The sequence below is a fragment of the Colias eurytheme genome, chromosome 19 (assembly GCF_061535395.1).
Source record: "Colias eurytheme isolate Ceu_HAF_F1 chromosome 19, ilColEury1 Martin Lab GWU primary, whole genome shotgun sequence".
In the NCBI taxonomy this organism is placed as follows: domain Eukaryota; kingdom Metazoa; phylum Arthropoda; class Insecta; order Lepidoptera; family Pieridae; genus Colias; species Colias eurytheme.
Genome location: NC_142998.1, coordinates 10,651,701 through 10,670,595, shown reverse-complemented (window position 1 = coordinate 10,670,595; position 18,895 = coordinate 10,651,701). Strand labels below are relative to the sequence as shown.

At 32.5% G+C, this 18,895-nt stretch overlaps 1 protein-coding gene and 1 long non-coding RNA gene across 2 annotated transcripts in view; both read left to right on the top strand.

Annotated features, from left to right (window-relative positions):
* LOC149900382 (hemicentin-1-like) overlaps positions 1–18,895 on the top strand; it is a 165,208-nt gene that overhangs the window by 98,657 nt on the left and 47,656 nt on the right. The gene's annotated exons all lie outside the window — the stretch shown is intronic.
* LOC149900390 (uncharacterized) lies at positions 13,623–17,737 on the top strand. The gene is made up of 2 exons (XR_016457778.1): positions 13,623–14,075; positions 16,982–17,737. It is a non-coding gene; the product is annotated as an uncharacterized LOC149900390 (long non-coding RNA).

Here is an 18,895-nt window from a genome sequence, read left to right as displayed (position 1 = left end):
AGAAATACTAATAAGTAGAAATAATTAGCATTTTACAAAAAAGTCACGGTAAAACATATTCCAATATAATATAATATTTGTGTATAATTTTCTTCTATGTAGAGATGTAAATGTATGCGCGATAGTAACTAAAGATTTCTGTAAGAAAATCAATATTAAGTATATCAAAGAAAGAAGGTTACCTAAATCGTAATATTATACGATATGGCTAAAAGCAAAATGTCTCTTCAATTGTAATATCTCATTTTTAAAAGTACCAAGAAATATTTCGGCTAAACTGTACATTATAGGGCGTGGAGTTGAGAGTCGTAATTTTTTTTGTGGTTAGCTATTGTGCTATGGAACCTAAATCTGAAATTTCACAGCGCGAAAACTTTTTGTTTTTGAGTCACGAATTTTTGAAAATCGGAAAATTTTACTCCATTTTATCTTTGAAACGCGAACTTACTGTTATGACAGTGTCAAATTGACCTACAGCGATTGTCAAACGCGTTTCATTTCAGGTAAAACATTTCTATCTAACAAAAAAAATATTATAATTTAAATTTTATTTATGAAATTTGTATATTTTTTAACAACAACATTAAAAATAATTATTATTAAGTATAGTTTTTGTAAAATAGATTAAATAAAATAAAATTATTAATATTCGCAATTTATAATTTAACAAAAATATTAATCGAAGTGTCTAGTCGTCCGCTAAACGGATGAATAAAATAAATTAGTCGTCCGATTACCGGATGAATAAAATAATTTAATCGTCCGATTATTCGGATTACTAGATAACCTTTTAACACTAAAGCTAGTTGGGTTGGACTAAAGCAAAGGGGGCGCAGGACTTTTGATGGAGTTGGTGTCATTTTAACACCTATTTATTATTGTTTTATCGTAAAGATAACGCTAATATAAGCATGTTTTATAGGAACAACTTTTCTCTAAAATCAAAAATGGCGGAGATATTCACCCTCAATTCGTTAGGTTAGGTTTAGGTTAGGTTAGCCTTTAGGTTAGGTTAGGTTAGGTTTCTTAAAAAAAAACTACACAGAAATAGGAGCCCCGCGAAGCGGGGCTCCGTCGACGCGCAAAAAAAATCAAGTTAGGTTAGGTTAGCCGTTAGGTTAGGTTAGGTTAGGTTTCTTAAAAAAAAAAAAACTACACAGAAATAGGAGCCCCGCGAAGCGGGGCTCCGTCGACGCGCAAAAAAAATCTAGTTTAGGTTAGGTTAGCCGTTAGGTTAGGTTAGGTTAGGTTTCTTTAAAAAAAAAACTACACAGAAATAGGAGCCCGTGTGCCCTCCTCCCCCCATAAAAAACCTATAATACGTGCGGCAGTTCTCTAAAGAAACCCCGATAACCTAATTATATAGATAAATAGATGTTATCGAACGATTAAATTATTTTATTCATCCGGTAATCGGACGACTAATTTATTTTATTCATCCGTTTAGCGGACGACTAGCGCTGTCCAATATTAATTGTACGCTTTGTACCGTGGAACAAAACAATAACGACGTCATTTTCAGTTACCGTTCGTTTGCTGCCTTTCAGTCGAGATCGTTTCGTGCGTACTCCTGTTAAGCCCTAAAACTGTACAAAACTATTAAACTTTTACTTTTAGCATACAAATAGGTAGCGAGGAGCGAAGCGACGAGCGTGTTAGGTTAACATTTGAACTGCCGCACGAGCCGAGCGAGCGAAGCGAGCGTGCCGCGGCAGCGGCCGGCGAGTGCCAGAAGTGACTTTAGGGCGATTCCCACTCAAACAAAAAAAAAACTACAGGTCATACTAATGTCTATTACATTAAATCTGTCATATTTCAAATCAAAGAGCTAATGCAATATTACTAGTATTGAAAACTATTATTGTAAAGTAATAAGATCAATGTGGAACTGGAAAAAAATACCTAAAGCAAAGGGGGCGCAGGACTTAGAAAATTTTTGATGGAGTTGGTATCATTATAACACCTATTTATTATTGTTTTATCGTAAAGATTACGCTAATAAAAGCATGTTTTGTTGGGGCAACTTTTCTCTAAACTTGATAATTACCAAGATACATGACGGATTGTAAAATGTAAATTTTTTCAATGATGGAATATTATGTATTCAATATTAAGCTGCGAAAGTCCGAATCTAGCTAAAAAACGTTACGCTAAAATAAGCATTGCATTATCATAAGACTTGCCACAGAACCGAAGCTGTCAACCCCGAATTCCACGTGGTCTTGTCTGCCCTACCCCTAGAGTGTATGTAAAAAGCCGGAGGCAGTGTCTGAGACAATATAAAAAAGACATGAAGAGATAGGGAAAGGGTTAGGTTAGGTTTTATCATCAATCTTTGAGGGCGAATATCTCGGCTATTTTATATTTTAGAGAAAAAGTTTTTTTTTATAAAACATGCTTATTTTAGCGTTTTGAATAAAAAAAATTGTATTTTATGATTCCTATACAATTTTCACTTTAGATCAAAAATTTTCTAAGTCCTTACTTTGCGCCCCCTTTGCTTTAGGCGGACCAAAACTTAATTTGTAAATATCTCGAAAACTATTAATTTTCGCGCCCCCCCCTTTACAGGGGAAGTTCCTAGTACCCACCCCCCCTCTCTCCACCCCCCACTACCCCCAAATTCCACGCCCTATAATGTACAGTTTTACCAATATTTCGATATAATAATAAAGAAACTCTTGCAAAGAAACACATTTGGCTTATTTTATATTTACTCACGTGTCATGGAAATATTTTATTTATGGAACATTTATCAAAATTGAAGAAAGCTTTTACTGACACTCTCCGTAATAAGTGTCATTGAGCTGTCACTGTCAGTCTGACACTTGACAGTGTGTTGACAGATTAAAAATGTATCTTAGTTTATTTGAAAAAAAAAATACTATCTTATTTTACATAGTGTGAGACAGTATAAACTGTGACTTTAAAAATATGTATTAAGGACCATTAAATGCATTTAAATGCGTTCTATGCAATTATTATTTACGAGACTCTATACATAGAAAATTAAAAAACTTAATTACTGGATTAGCTTTAAAACAAACACGAAAACGCTATTTACTCTACTTAATAGATTCTCGCAAAGTTTTTCTTACATACTTTCAACATTAAAAATATTTAATTACCTCACACTGTTGCTTTTCCTTAACTCATAATTTTAAGTAAACACAGAACTTACTTTTCATCCTGCACATTTTTGTACGGTAGATTTTAATTTTACTATTTTGAAACCTGGGCCAAAGTCTTTTGTAAGGGGTTTCGGCAAAAATGCAGGTATTGTTATTTTTCATTACAACTTAGGAAGCGCACAATGTGGTTTTATTTTGAAGACAGCTTGCTTTTAGTGCGGGAAGATTAAATTCAGTAAAATATTATGTGGTTTATCTTGCCGTGACTTCAGTAAATGGGTTCGTGTAATTTAATGAAGTTTAGCCCGTTTCTTATTGTTGCTTTAGAGAACATAAAAATACAATTTCACATTTAATATAATTTATTTATTAATACTAAATTCTACATTGATTGAAGTTATTCATATAATATACAAAAGAGAAATATTTCAATACTGAAGTAATTTACAGAAGTCATAAACGAGTACCCGTGTTGTTGAGCAAATCATAGGTCGATCTAGTTGTCAATTATAAGATATAAACAATCGTTTATACTATATCCTTAACTCACCTTTATAACCTACGAAACTGAAGTTATGTAAAAATTTCTAAATAACATCACTCACACACCTAACATCGTAAACATTTACAAACAATTTTATTAGTTCGTCCGGCCCTTCGGGAAAAGAGGAAGTTAGTAAAAATTATAAATTTACCCGGTCAAGCAGTGTCCGGTAATTAGACCATCCGGGTATACCCGGAGTGTGGTAATGGGACTTCAAAGGACGACGTTACAGTTCACTTTAATGAATTATCGGTTATGTGATGTTGATAGGAGATGTAATTGATCGTAAATGTTTTTTGTGCCGGTTTTTTTTAGGTACATGCAAAAGCAATTAGATTTAAACTGTGTTTAAACCAGAGCATGGAATGGTAATAAAAGTTTAATTTATATTATGTTGCTTTGTTAAGTAAATATTAAAGTAGATCCAAGTATTAAATTCATAAAATATAAGGTAACACAAGTAATTTTACTTTCCAAGAAACTGAATTTCTAATATTTTTTTGTTTATGATTATAAACAGCAGAAGCAGAAGCCCATAAAAATCAGCGCCCATACAATTTTACGTCAGACTAAACATTATACAATTTAAAATTGCTACCTGTTTCGCGTTATGAGAATTTCTTGAAACAACAAAAATGCTCATTTTTAAATGAAATGAAGCACAAAATGTACACGTCAGCGTTGACTTACGATAGCATCGAATGCGCTATTTTCAACTTTCATTAAAAACTACAACATTTATTTTGTTGAGAACGGAAAAAACATAAATTCAATGTTCATTTGGAGTTGGATTGCATTTATATTGATAAAACTTTGTTCAGCGAGAGATATTGTCAGCGTGCTGACGGGCTTTCAGCGGGAGCATTATTTTGCGAAACTGCGGGTGTGAAGTTATGAAGATTTCATAAAATTATTAATATTGCAAACGAATAGTTATAGAATTCGTGTCCGTGTTTCTTATAGCACTATTATTAAATAGCACCGGAGTTAATATAATACTGATATAACTTTATTTAGGCCTTGAAAAACGACTCAATTAAGCCGCTTATGAGATTTACGTTGTTTCATTATAAAGCATACGTACACACTTATTACGTAATCAGTAATGTAAATGTATAAAACGGTTCGCATTCATAGCATAAGAAAGTAAAGTATTATTAGTTTTCTCTTGAGAGCGAATCAGACTTATAACCCTTACATGCTAACTATGCCATGAAAGTATTATGCAAAACTTTCATCGTATAATAAATAAATCTGCAAGATATACGTCTAAGCATCTGACCTACTTCTTGTAAGAATATCAAGAATCTAGATCCCTTTTTACGATAGCTTATACAGACTGTACATGCTTAAGGACCTAGTATTTCAAGATAACATAATAAAATTCGTCCAGTCACACGCAGGGATAAGGACTTGCCCGTATGTACCTATTCTTAATTTGTTATACGGGTAAAAAGGTTTAAGGTGATCTTATCTTTTATTTACAAAACGTAAAAGTATTAGTAAAACGTTTTATTTGTTAAATATTATATTATGTGAATATATAGTACATAATGTTTATAAATAATTGTATTTCTTTACATTATTAAATAAATTATAAGTTGTGTTATTCGAGTGTCGTCTTTAAATTGTTACTGCATCATAATAGCACAATAATACCTGTAAGTTACGGAACGAAAATATACGGAACCCTTAAAACAAAAGCCTTAACTAACATAAATATTAAAACAGGCATGTGAAGCAGTATTTTCCAGCTCTCGAATCTTCGATTACCCGTTAAATGCCCGAATTCGACTTGTATTGCGAACAATCCATTGTTTTGCGAATTCCGATAAAAACTATTGCTTTGTTCTGCAACGCAATATTTCCTTAACTTCGCTGCTTGTAAATAGTTAGAAATGTACGTGACAATTAACTATAGTCCTTTTCATTTAGGATGATTCCTGTGACACTTCATCGTGTTCCGAATTACGTATTTTATGTTTAAAAAGTCAAAATAATTTTAGTGCATAATATTTTTATTTTATGGCGGCATTATTACCAAAAATATAAAAATGAACAATCTTAAGCTTATAAGTCAAAAACAGTATTGTTTAGTTTAATATAATGAAAAATAAAATAAAATAACACAAAAATATAATACCTACGTAATTTGTGTACATGAAATGGATCGTTGAAAAGTCATAGAGTTGGAAAATCATTTAATCGGCGCCCATCTTGTGATCGTTTGTCAATCGAGTCAATCGTCTGTACTAGTACGTCAGCCTTGTATTTTTATATTGATACTTTACGTGGTATTCTGTTATTTTTACTAATTTTTATTGTTGACTTTTTGTTGCTGTTGTTTGCTAAGTTTCCTTAGTTAATTGTTGGCGAAATGCCGAAAAAACTAATTTTGGTACTTTATTCAAATCGATTTCATTTCCACATATAATATTATCGATTATCGGAAACAATTGATACGATTTCAGTAACCGACATCTCTACACGTGTCAAAAATCGATGTGTCACAGAACTCATCTTAGGTGGAAAGGACTATAGTTTTTGTAGGTGATTTTTGCACGCCTCATAAGCGAAGCGTTGAGGTGGGTACTACTGTCACTTCGCGCAAAACATCTGATTTTTCAAACTTAAAATGTCTTTATGTATCATACATTGCACTTGTAAGATAATACATACACACACATATTAAGAAAAAACACTATTTTTAACGTTCATGATATTTTTGATGTCATTTTTGTTATTTAAACTAGTTAAAAAACAGTTTAAAAAAGTTCTGTCTTGGACGTCCGTGTGTCTGTATGTGCGGATCCTTTTTCTTGTTAACACGATAACGACCGAAATACTTTACTAATCGAGTCTTTTTTTTTCTCTTACGCTTGAAAATGCTCAGGAATAGAACCCTTTCATTTTTCAGGGTCTGATTCGATGTGGTTTAATTGTTATTAAATAAACAAAAATAATAATTAATAAATATTTATTAAAAAAAAATTATGAGGCGTGCACTTTTGGATTTTCCAAATTATTTTTTAATTCGTATAGATATAGCTGTGTTTGTAGGTAGAGATAATTTAATACATTGAAAATAATACTTGAGCTAAGTAATTTTGTTCTAATTTCAGTACTAAAAAACAAAAAAAAAATGCTGTTCTTGAACAATAGGTACATACTGCAATAACAGAATAGTAGTCTTTATATTCCAGTACCGCAATCTAGCGAGTCTCGAGTATTATAGCCTTAAATAGTTACTAAGTAAGTCGTAACCTATAGCACGTTCTTTCATTCTTCATTCTTAAACTCTACTCTATTTATTTATTTATTTTTTACAATAATTTTTAACAATAATATTATGTAGTAGTTAATAATATCAAATCTTTTTTATTTCTTACTTTTCCGTTTTTGAAGTCGGTTGTTTTTAACGCAGTTATTTTTATTTATTACTTTTTAGTGTATTTTTCAACACGAATCAAACGAGCCCAAATTGATAAAGTTGAGTCAATATATTACTGAGTTCCTATGGCCACCTTCCGATTCCATCATCAAATCAGCTTCATGTCATGATAATGTTTCATCGCTATCAAATTTACATACATATACAAAATTTCAGCTCAATCGGTTACCGGGAAGTGAATCAAAGTTACTTGCTACATATCAACTTAGTCATCGAGTACAGACAAAAATGCTCATAAAATAAAAACTACTGGGCCTATCCGAAAAAACATACGGTGTACGGTGTACATACAAAAAAAAATATACCGGCCGAATTGATAACCGCATAAAATCGCATGGAGAGCTTAATTTTCATTAAAGGCTCTAACCGCACGGAAAGCTAAATTTTCACAAAAAAGCTCTAATCGCACGGAGAGCTTAATTTTCACAAAAAACTCTCATCGCACGGAGAGCTTAATTTTCACAAAAAGCTTTAATCGCACGGAAAGCTTAATTTTCACAAAAAGCTCTAATCGCACGGAGAGCTTAATTTTTACAAAAAGCTCTAATCGCACGGAGAGCTTAATTTTCACAAAGAGCTCTTATCCCATGGAGAGCTTAATTTTCACAAAAAGCTCTATTCGCACGGAAAGCTTCATTTTCACAAAAAGCTCTAATCGCACGGAGAGCTTAATTTTCACAAGAAGCTCTAATCCCATGGAGAGCTTAATTTTGACAAAAAGCTCTAATCGCACGGAGAGCTTAATTTTCACAAAAAAACTCATCGCACGGAGAGCTTAATTTTCACAAAAAGCTCTCATCGAACGGAGAGCTTAATTTTCATAAAAAGCTCTAATCGCACGGAGAGCTTAATTTTCTCAAAAAGCTCTAATCGCACGGAGAGCTTGATTTTCACAAAAAGCTCTAATCGCATGGAGAGCTTAATTTTCACAAAAAGCTCTAATCGCACGGAGAGCTTAATTTTCACAAAAAAACTCATCGCACGGAGAGCTTAATTTTCACAAAAAGCTCTCATCGAACGGAGAGCTTAATTTTCATAAAAAGCTCTAATCGCACGGAGAGCTTAATTTTCTCAAAAAGCTCTAATCGCACGGAGAGCTTGATTTTCACAAAAAGCTCTAATCGCACGGAGAGCTTAATTTTCACAAAGAGCTCTAAACGCATGGAGAGCTTAATTTTCACAAAAAGCTCTAATCGCACGGAGAGCTTAATTTTCACAAAAAGCTCTAAACGCATGGAGAGCTTAATTTTCACAAAAAGCTCTAATCGCACGGAGAGCTTAATTTTCCCAAAAAACTAATCGCATGGAAAGCTTAATTTTCATAAAAAGCTCTAATCGCACGGAGAGCTTAATTTTCACAAAAAGCTCTAATCGCACGGAGAGCTTAATTTTCACAAAAAGCTCTAAACGCATGGAGAGCTTAATTTTCACAAAAAGCTCTAATCGCACGGAGAGCTTAATTTTCACAAAAAGCTTTAATCGCACGGAGAGCTTAATTTTCACAAAAAGCTCTAATCGCACGGAGAGCTTAATTTTCACAAAAAGCTCTATTCGCATGGAAAGCTAAATTTTCATTAAAGGCTCTTATCGCACGGAGAGCTTAATTTTCACAAGAAGCTCTAATCACACGGAGAGCTTAATTTTCACAAAAAGCTCTAATCGCATGGAGAGCTTAATTTTCACAAAAAGCTCTAATCGCACGGAGAGCTTAATTTTCACAAAAAGCTCTAATCGCACGGAGAGCTTAATTTTCACAAAAAGCTCTATTCGCATGGAAAGCTAAATTTTCATTAAAGGCTCTTATCGCACGGAGAGCTTAATTTTCACAAGAAGCTCTAATCACACGGAGAGCTTAATTTTCATAAAAAGCTCTAATCGCACGGAAAGCTTAATATTCACTTATAAAAATAACTGCGTTAAAAACAACCGACTTCAAAAACGGAAAAGTAAGAAATAAAAAAGATTTGACATTATTATTTCCTATATAATATTATTTATATGTGCTATTTATTAAAAAGGTTTGATGTCGGTGCACGGGCTTAATACTAAGTGCTTAATGTTCGGCACCAACTTCAAACCTATTTAATAAATAGCACATCCATACTAATATTATAAATGCGAAAGTAACTCTGTCTGTCTGTCTGTTACTCAATCACGCCTTAACTACTGAACCAATTTGCATGAAATTTGGTATAGAGATATTTTGATACCTGAGAAAGGACATTGGCCACTTTTTATTGCGAAATATGTACCACGGGCGAAGCCGGGGCGGACCGCTAGTAATTAATAAAGCAAACAATAACCGTAACAATGATGCTTCAACGACATGAAAACACATTGAAATCGTCACAAAAAGCGAAGTCAGCGTTACACGGATAATTCTTTGTTAAATAATTAATCTTCGATAAGCGACACAGCTGACGCGCGAAGTCGACAAAGTGGTGACGTCATAACCCGTCCGCCGCCGCCATGTTTAGAATGCAATTAGTATTGTTGTCGCGGCACAAACGACCCTTGATAGCAAATTAACTTTGATACGCGGTGTTTGTATTGCAAAGGTTCATTAATCGAGTGATACTTTGCGTTTTTGTTTTTCAGTCGAGTGTCGTTTAAGCTATGTTGGTTGAAAGGAAACAATGTGAAAATGAAATTATGAATAATTATTTGTTAAGAACTCTCATTGGAATCACATTGCATAATATAATAATAATAGCTAAGGAAGATAATACTTATAAAGCATATACCATTTCTCAAATTGGATTCAATTCATAAATTCAAATTTTAACACAACCCACCATCGACTATTCGCAAATCACACATCAATCAACTGTAACACGAAATTTGAAGTCACTTAAAAAAAGAACTAATAAACAACTCATGCCGGTACGTGATGGGATCGGAACGTGCCAATAAAAGTGCGAAGACCGGTCACCAATCATTTCATTGGATATCAATTCGTTAATTGTCAGCTATTTCGGTCATGTGACGGGCACAATTGTCGCTCGAGCGCTATCGCTGACGGGTTAGCGCTTTACGTCTCTGACAGTTTGGTTTGCGAAAAGCTGCCTACTGTTGTTTCAATTTCTGTTTCAAGTTTGATGGATTTAAGGGTTGACGGAGATTGTATCTTGCTGATGAATTTTCATTCGGAGCTCGTTTTTAATTGATTGCTGTGGGGCGGAACGTTGTTCTATGCGGTTATTAAATGCTGGTGTAATTCTTGAAGATTATATTTCTCTATGAATGACTATGAAAGACAATGGTTGTTTATTTGCTCTTGTAAACTTAAAGTATGTTTGTTTATAAGTCTTACCAAATAAGTATGTAATTACTTTGTGTGCATTATAAACTCGATCGTAAAGTTCGAACATTCCTTCTAGCAACTAGACTTCTTTATGTGTTCAAATTATATAATTGTTAGTTATTCTAATTGTTATACCATTAAAACTTTAGGTCAATTTAATATATCACTTTAACGACTTCGCAATCACATAAATAAACATGTCCACTTATTTAAAATAACTAGAACATTCCTGTTTATATGTCCATTAACTTTGAGAAATATAACATTCGTGCAGCGGCATACTTAAAAACTTTTAACATAAAATAATTTCTGGCTCTTGTAATTTCTGACTGAGAGTACGGCAAACATTTATATTACAAATTTTTGTATATTACTTTAACGTTTATTACACTTTCATACGGTTATGTTATTTTTATTTTAATTATGCCTGAGAGCTCCGAATAAATACCATTGTGAGACTCGACCTAATGTTGTTTTCTTAAGCTTTGGCAAAATTCCAAAATAGTTAGCGAATAACACTAAATAACATCTACTTTTATTTTAATAATTTACTGAAATAGCGCGTTTGGGGAAGTTTTGCGCAAAGAATAGGGGTAGAATAGGCTCTAATTAAGCCCTAAAGAGTATAACCGCCGCTTAAAACTTTCGTGAAGTACTAATGATAAAACGATATCGCTCTCTGTTCGCTTGTAATTTTCATTTTTAAATAACTGAAATATTGAGTCTATTGAATTAAATAATAAACTATATTTTCTTTGTGCTGCAAATGTTAGAGCAAAGCATAAATGGATTTTTGGATATTTTACTCGTGGCTTCATTAACGTGGAAGTTTCGAGATGGTAAGGTTATTGGGAACGTAAGTTACGCTAGTGCATCAATTCCCCTTCATCGTATGCCTGTAAAACCGTCAATAACAGATATTATGGCCTTTAAATTTACTATATTTTTATACATGAAAATTATTTTGCATAAATAATATTACAATTTAATTGATAAACATATTGGAAAATATCTCTATAATTTATTTTACGTATTCAATCCACGAATTCATCATTACCAATTAATCATATTGTTTAATTAAAACATTTATTTTATATGTACTTTTACTGTATAATATTAAATGAGATCACGGATGTCCGATAGGTCAGGCGTCGCCCCTGTAAGGCGAAAAAAGCGGATTCGTATCCCGCCTCGTGGTCGAATTGTTTCCTTTACCACTTTAAAAATGTATACGCTAAAAACTAAAAATCACTACAACTACAAAAATTCGCAAGTCCGCAAGTCACGACGTGTTATTCAGCACTAAGTCGTGACTCGTGACAGATGTCAGATCACGCGCGTGTGAAATGACAGAACAATTCGGGCGGTGTCACACCGGCCGGCAGTGACGGGTTGCCGCGCGAGGGGATGCTTTCAAATGACGTGAGATTTGAATATTGTGGGTGACCTATTTGGTACAGTAATATTATGTGGTGCGTTTTATAATTGATAGTTAATTTAATTTGTATGATAATATGTATTTATTAGCTTTAGTGATGTCGTGGGAAAATATTTACGAATTGTGGCAAAAATGACCAGTTGGCTTTATTATTATCTAACTTAATGCGAAAGTAATGTTGAATTGATAATGAACAAGCTTCAGCCTACAAAAAATAAATTTTATAATTAAGTAATGGTTATTATTTAGGACTTATGCATAAACGTCTATTATTGAATGGAAATTCTATTCGAATTTCCTCTGTCAACGACCATGCCAGGTGAGCTAAAGTTACGGAATATCTCGTCAAAGAAATAGAAGCAGCAGGAAATTCACAAAGGCAGTAATGAGAAGGTGGTCCACAAACATGCGGGCTCAGCGTTAGCAATACAAAACTGTTTACCGTGCACAGTCAAAGGGTTTTTATCAGTGCTAATTTAACTACAGGTGCGCTTGAATTGAACGCCGAAATGTATGGGAATTATTGTTTGAATAGATATTTTATTTCTCTAGTATGCTCGTAAATATAATTATAAACTGTAAATGTAACCAATGGGAACTTAGGTTCGTTCCATGATTGATACATTGTTGAAATATTGATTTCATTTACAAAAGTTTCTCTCTTAAAAAGCAATTACGTTTCTTACACTATACGTGTGATTTATTGCAACGACCTTTTTTTCTTATCATGCACATTTGGTAAACCTATTGTGAGTCCTGTATACACTCAACACTTGGTAACACATGTTAAACCTTGTGAATATTTATTGTATAGATTCCTAGAAGTACGGGTAAGAAATACTCGAAGAGGGTCATAAATAAAGGTATAATTTTGAGTGTTATATAGACCCTAAAACAGTTGAGTTATATAGCTCTTTGTGTGTAGTTCACTCGTATCCTTCAGACTGTTAAGACATACCTTCGATACTCTATTTGAAGATAAATAAAGTGACTATCTTCCTACAACAAAGTGCTTGAATTATTTACTAAAATTAATCACACCACTATCTAAAATCCCAATAGGTTATGGGTCCAGGCTACGTTGTTGATTAATTTAAATACAAATTTTATTGAGAGGAAGAAAATTAAAATTTCAAAGTGCAATTGAAAATTAGTGAATGTATCGTAAGTAAAACATTCAGAGTGAAGATAAAGATTTTATAAACAATATGGAAACTATAAAATCTAAAAGAAACATCCAACCTTTCAACGGTGAAAATTATAATATATGGAAGTTCAGAATCCGCAGTCTCTTAAATGAACTTGAAGTGATTCATGTAATCGATAAACCAGCACCAGCGAATCCTGACAGCAAGTGGAAGAAATCGGAGTCAACCGCAAAGAATGTGTTAATTGAATATTTGTCCGATTCGTATTTAAGTTACGTGAAACCAGAATCGTCGACAAAACAAATTTTTGATGTACTAAACAATATCTTCGAAAGAAAAAGTGTAGCAAAACAAATTGGAGCTCGGAAGAAATTATTTAATTTGAAGTTGGAAGAAGACACAGATTTGTGTAAACATTTTATGATGTTCGATTCTTTGATATCGGAGTTAGCATCAGCCGGTGCGACTATCTCAGAGGTTGATAAAGTGACTCAACTATTGCTTACTTTACCACCTTCTTACAATGGTGTTATAACAGCCATCGAGACTTTGTCAGAAGACAACATCACGTTAAGTTTCGTGAAAACAAGATTATTATATCATGAAGTTAAACTTGTTAATGAAAGTCTTGACACAAGTAAAATGGTTCTACATGTTGAACAGAAAACTAATGAAAGAAAACGAAATAATAAGGAGCTTAGAAAATCATCGAAAATACGTCGTGGAATCGTCAAGCCGAAACAAAATGGTATAAATTATAAAGGGCACATTAAGTGTCACAATTGTGGAAAAAGAGGACATTATAAAAATGAATGTCGTAACTTCTCGAAACGCTTTAAGTCCAAACCAAGTACAGAAAGACAAAGGACAATTCAAACCATTCAAGCTGAGCCAGTGATTGAAGACAGCTTTGCATTTATGGCTGGAAATTTTCAGTTAACAAATGAAGGAAGTGAAATATCCTTTTAGCAGTTAGTAAGACAGCTGACAGTGAGGTGGAATGGTAAGACGGCAATGACTGGTAAGCCGAAATACAATATATCTATTCTGGAATTTTCGGTAAGTTAAACTTTATTAATTATTAAAATAAAGATTCTAATTCCGAATAAAAATATTAGCATCAGTGACGAGGTCAAATAAGAAAAGATAAATTTTAAATTATCTATTAAAAGTTTGATAAAGTTAAATTATCTAGTAGCTAATAGATGACATTAAATGAAAAGGTAGATTACCTGTTTGTGTGAAGCTTGTATAAACAATAAACAAGTGTAAATGTCATTTAATAAAATAATGTTGAAATCAGATGTTTATGGTTCTCATGATTAAAAGAAATGAATAAATAATAATAAAATTATTTTGTAATGTTTAATGATGAATTCACTCATAAGAGTGTAACATATTTTATGAGAAATAAATCTGATGTATTGTAAACCTATTTACTGATCATGTTAAAGAGAATTTATCTTACTACTTAAAAGGTAGATAAAGGTATCAGTTATCATCTCACATTGCCACGAACTCCATATTTAAAATACCTTTAGGTTTTCGAATCAGCCGTATGTTGAAACCAGTAAAACAAATTTGATGAAAAGTCATCAAAGGTAAAATGGGTATAGAGCGTATAAAGTGGAGAGTAATAAATATGTGGTAGAAAGAGATGTAAATTTAAATCAAAGGCAAAGGGAGACGAGGTTGATTCAGGTTTAAATACTGAAGTCCCTAACGATTCGTTAAACTCAGTTGACAACCTTATATATTCAGTTAAAAATAGCTATATGGGTTAATCTCAGTTGGTTGAAACTGAATGAATAGCTATATTATGTTAAACTCAGTTGGTGAAAACTGAATGAATAGCTATATGTGTTAATCTCAGTTGGTGAAAACTAAATGAATAGCTATGTGTTAATCTCAGTTGGTGAAAACTGAATGAATAGCTATGTGTTAATCTCAGTTGGTGAAAACTGAATGAATAGATATGTGTTAATCTCAGTTGGTGAAAACTGAATGAATAGCTATGTGTTAAGCTCAGTTAGTGAAAACTGAATGAATAGCTATGTGTTAAGCTCAGTTAGTGAAAACTGAATGAATAGCTATGTGTTAAGCTCAGTTAGTGAAAACTGAATGAATAGCTATGTGTTAAGCTCAGTTAGTGAAAACTGAATGAATAGCTATGTGTTAAGCTCAGTTGGTGAAAACTGAATGAATAGCTATGTGATAAGCTCAGTTGGTGAAAACTGAATGAATAGCTATGTGATAAGCTCAGTTGGTGAAAACTGGAAGTAAATAGCAGCTATACGTTAAACTCAGTACCTAGACGAAAAACTGTAGTCAATAACTTTGCGTTAAACTCAGTAGCTAGTCATCAATAAAATAATAAGGCAGAAGGCTATCGAAGTATTGAAAATACAAACAATACAGTGCCTAAAATTTAATGACACAGACAATTAGTATTGACAATGAAACCGATATATCAGATAGATATTAAAAACCAAACTTCATCTAATGAAGATGATTATTAGCCGTTTCATTATTTACTGTGCGCATAATACATTGTATATTTACTCCTAATTCACATGAGATAATTGAAAATAGGAATGATGCTAAACAATGAAAAATGCAATTAATGATGAACTATATTCTTTATTTGTAAATAAAAAGCTTGGACTTTAGTATCAAAACCAAGTAGTACAAATATTGTATATAATGAAAATGGATATTATAAAGTACGATGAGTTCGGAAATCCATAAAAGTGTAAAGCCCGTTTAGTTGCTAGAGGTATTAGTAAAAATATCGGTTGCAACAATTTTGAACTTTCTTTTAACAGCAGCATGGCTTGTTAGTTTACCAGATTGATTAAACTGCATTTTAAGTGGTCAGTTAATCGTACAGTATATTAAAATACTTGAGGGTGTGAAAAGTGAAAACACTTGTGAACCCCGATTGTAAATTAAACAAAGCATTAGGTAGCATATTGCTTAAAAGGTTGCCAGATGTTGGATTGAAATATTTGAAAAGACTATTAGAAAAAGGTTTTACAAATGATTTTAAGGATCGATTCATGTACATACTGAATAGATGAGATATCTCTAATAATATTTATACTGAATTAAATGTGGACGATCTAGTGATTATAGTGAGTGACTATTGTTGAAAAACGATGCAGAATTTAATGAATTAATTTAAAATGGGTGATTTAAAAGGAGGTTAAATTCTTATTAAGCTTTAGAATCACGAGACAAAATAATGTCGTAACACTAGATCAAAGCACATAAGTAAATATTAAAACCGTATGAAATAAACTTAGTACAATGGGTGATCAAAATCTTCTTACATAAAATTCAATTTAGATTTTGAGGCAATGGAATCCAATGAGAATGACGGTATTCCATTTCGAATTCTTATTGGAAATCTAATGTATTTAATTTCATGTACAATGATCTGACTTTAACTATAAGCAGACATGTGAATGAAAATAAACAAGAACTCGGTAATGTTTAAAAACAAGTAGATTAAAATTAAATATGTAAAGGAAACATATAAGAACAAATTGATAAGATACTTGATTCTAATTAGACAAATTGATAAGATACTTGATTCTAATTAGACAAATTGATAAGATAATTGATTCGAGTTAGTATTTAAAAAGAAAAGTACAACGGGTTACTTCTTCTAGTTGTATGATTGATGTACAATATGTTGGAGTACAATAAGGCAGGTTCTTCTACAGAAGCTGAATATATGGCTCTGTATGAAGCTGTTAAATGCAATATGGTTGAAAAAAACTTTAGCAGCAGGTATAAACCTGAAAACTAAAGAACCTATCTTAATATTTGAATAGTAAAATGGATGTACTAGCTAACAATCCAACAAGCCTTATTAGATCCAAACATATTGACATCAAATATTAATTCCTTTGGGATCAATATGAGAAATAATACTAAAATTATTAAACATATGTCAACAGGTGTTCAAATTGCAGACATGCTGACAAAGCCACTACCAGGGAGGTTCCTGGAGTTAAGAGCGAAAATGGCATCAGAAGATTGATTAGTAAATAAGTTGTATCTTGATGTAAACTTATATATTTTTAATGATCTGATAAGGTTTTCCTGGGTTTCCCTTATCGTGAAGACAAATGTCGGATCACTATGTATACGGTTAGTAACAACCGTCCCAGACAAAGAGTAAGCGGAAGGTATGTCGATCAGTATTAAGAGTATTGTATTCAACTTTAGAATTTTGGTTATCATGATGTATTAATATAATTGTATATGTATTAATATGTAATTGCAATTAAAATTGTAACTTGGAAAAGAGATTAACTTTTGAGGGGGCGTGTTGAAATATTGATTTCATTTACAAAAGTTTCTCTCTTAAAAAGCAATTACGTTTCTTACACTATACGTGTGATTTATTGCAACGACCTTTTTTTCTTATCATGCACATTTGGTAAACCTATTGTGAGTCCTGTATACACTCAACACTTGGTAACACATGTTAAACCTTGTGAATATTTATTGTATAGATTCCTAGAAGTACGGGTAAGAAATACTCGAAGAGGGTCATAAATAAAGGTATAATTTTGAGTGTTATATAGACCCTAAAACAGTTGAGTTATATAGCTCTTTGTGTGTAGTTCACTCGTATCCTTCAGACTGTTAAGACATACCTTCGATACTCTATTTGAAGATAAATAAAGTGACTATCTTCCTACAACAAAGTGCTTGAATTATTTACTAAAATTAATCACACCACTATCTAAAATCCCAATATACATGAAGCAAAAGCACGCTTTTTCTTTTACCATCTTGTACTATAAAATGATAATTTAATATTTAACTTTAATTTGCCTGAAATTAGTATAAACCACAATTATTTCGATGTGTGATCATTGCAAATAAAACATTAAATTTGAACGCAATAAAATGTAAAAAAAGTAATATCGTCACCAAACCAACTGATAAAAGCCCTTGCCTTTTCGTTTGGTACATATTTCCAAATGTTATATCATTTTAAAAAGAGCTCAATTGCATTCACCGAAAGTCGTTATTGGCTTAGCTTCTGCTTCGTCGATTTTATTTTTATTTGGTGAATGCAGTTCGTTCTAGTAAGGCTAGTAATTGAGGGTCGATGAACCGTCGGTGTCTTTGATTTTCTTTTAGGGTTCCGTAACCCATCAGTTAACTAAACTTGACAGGCAAACTTCTGTCCATAAATTTACTCGTTTACGTCGTTATTTCGGTATATTTAACAGAAATGTTTTCCTGAAAATAGTTGGAAATGCGCATACGATTATCATAATTAACAGAAAATGTTACTGATATGGAATATTCAGTATTATTAAAGCTAATTGCCTTATCAACGCAATTAAATACAGTGGCGACTGTGATTGCAATCATAACAATAATTATACTTGCAAACTATTCCTTACATTGGCTTACGTAATACGAGCTACACGTTAATAGTACTTTTACTATTTACCTTTAAAGTATACGTTTATTTTCGTAACGAAAAACTTGCTCATTAATTATACCAACTGTCTAATTTATCGTGGTCCTGTCCCGATACCATGATGTCTTAAAGCAGTATTATTATTATCCGTACATCTCGTTAGGTCCAACACTTTCCCACATTGCAAATAATCCATAGTACTAATATTATAAATGCGAAAGTAACTCTGTCTGTCTGTCTGTTACTCAATCACGCCTTAACTACTGAACCAATTTGCATGAAATTTGGTATAGAGATATTTTGATACCCGAGAAAGGACACAGGATAGGTTTTATCCCGAAAATCCTACGGGAACGTGTTTTTCTTTGAAAACGTGGGCGAAGCCGCGGGCGGAAAGCTAGTACTTTATAAAGACATTATGTAATGG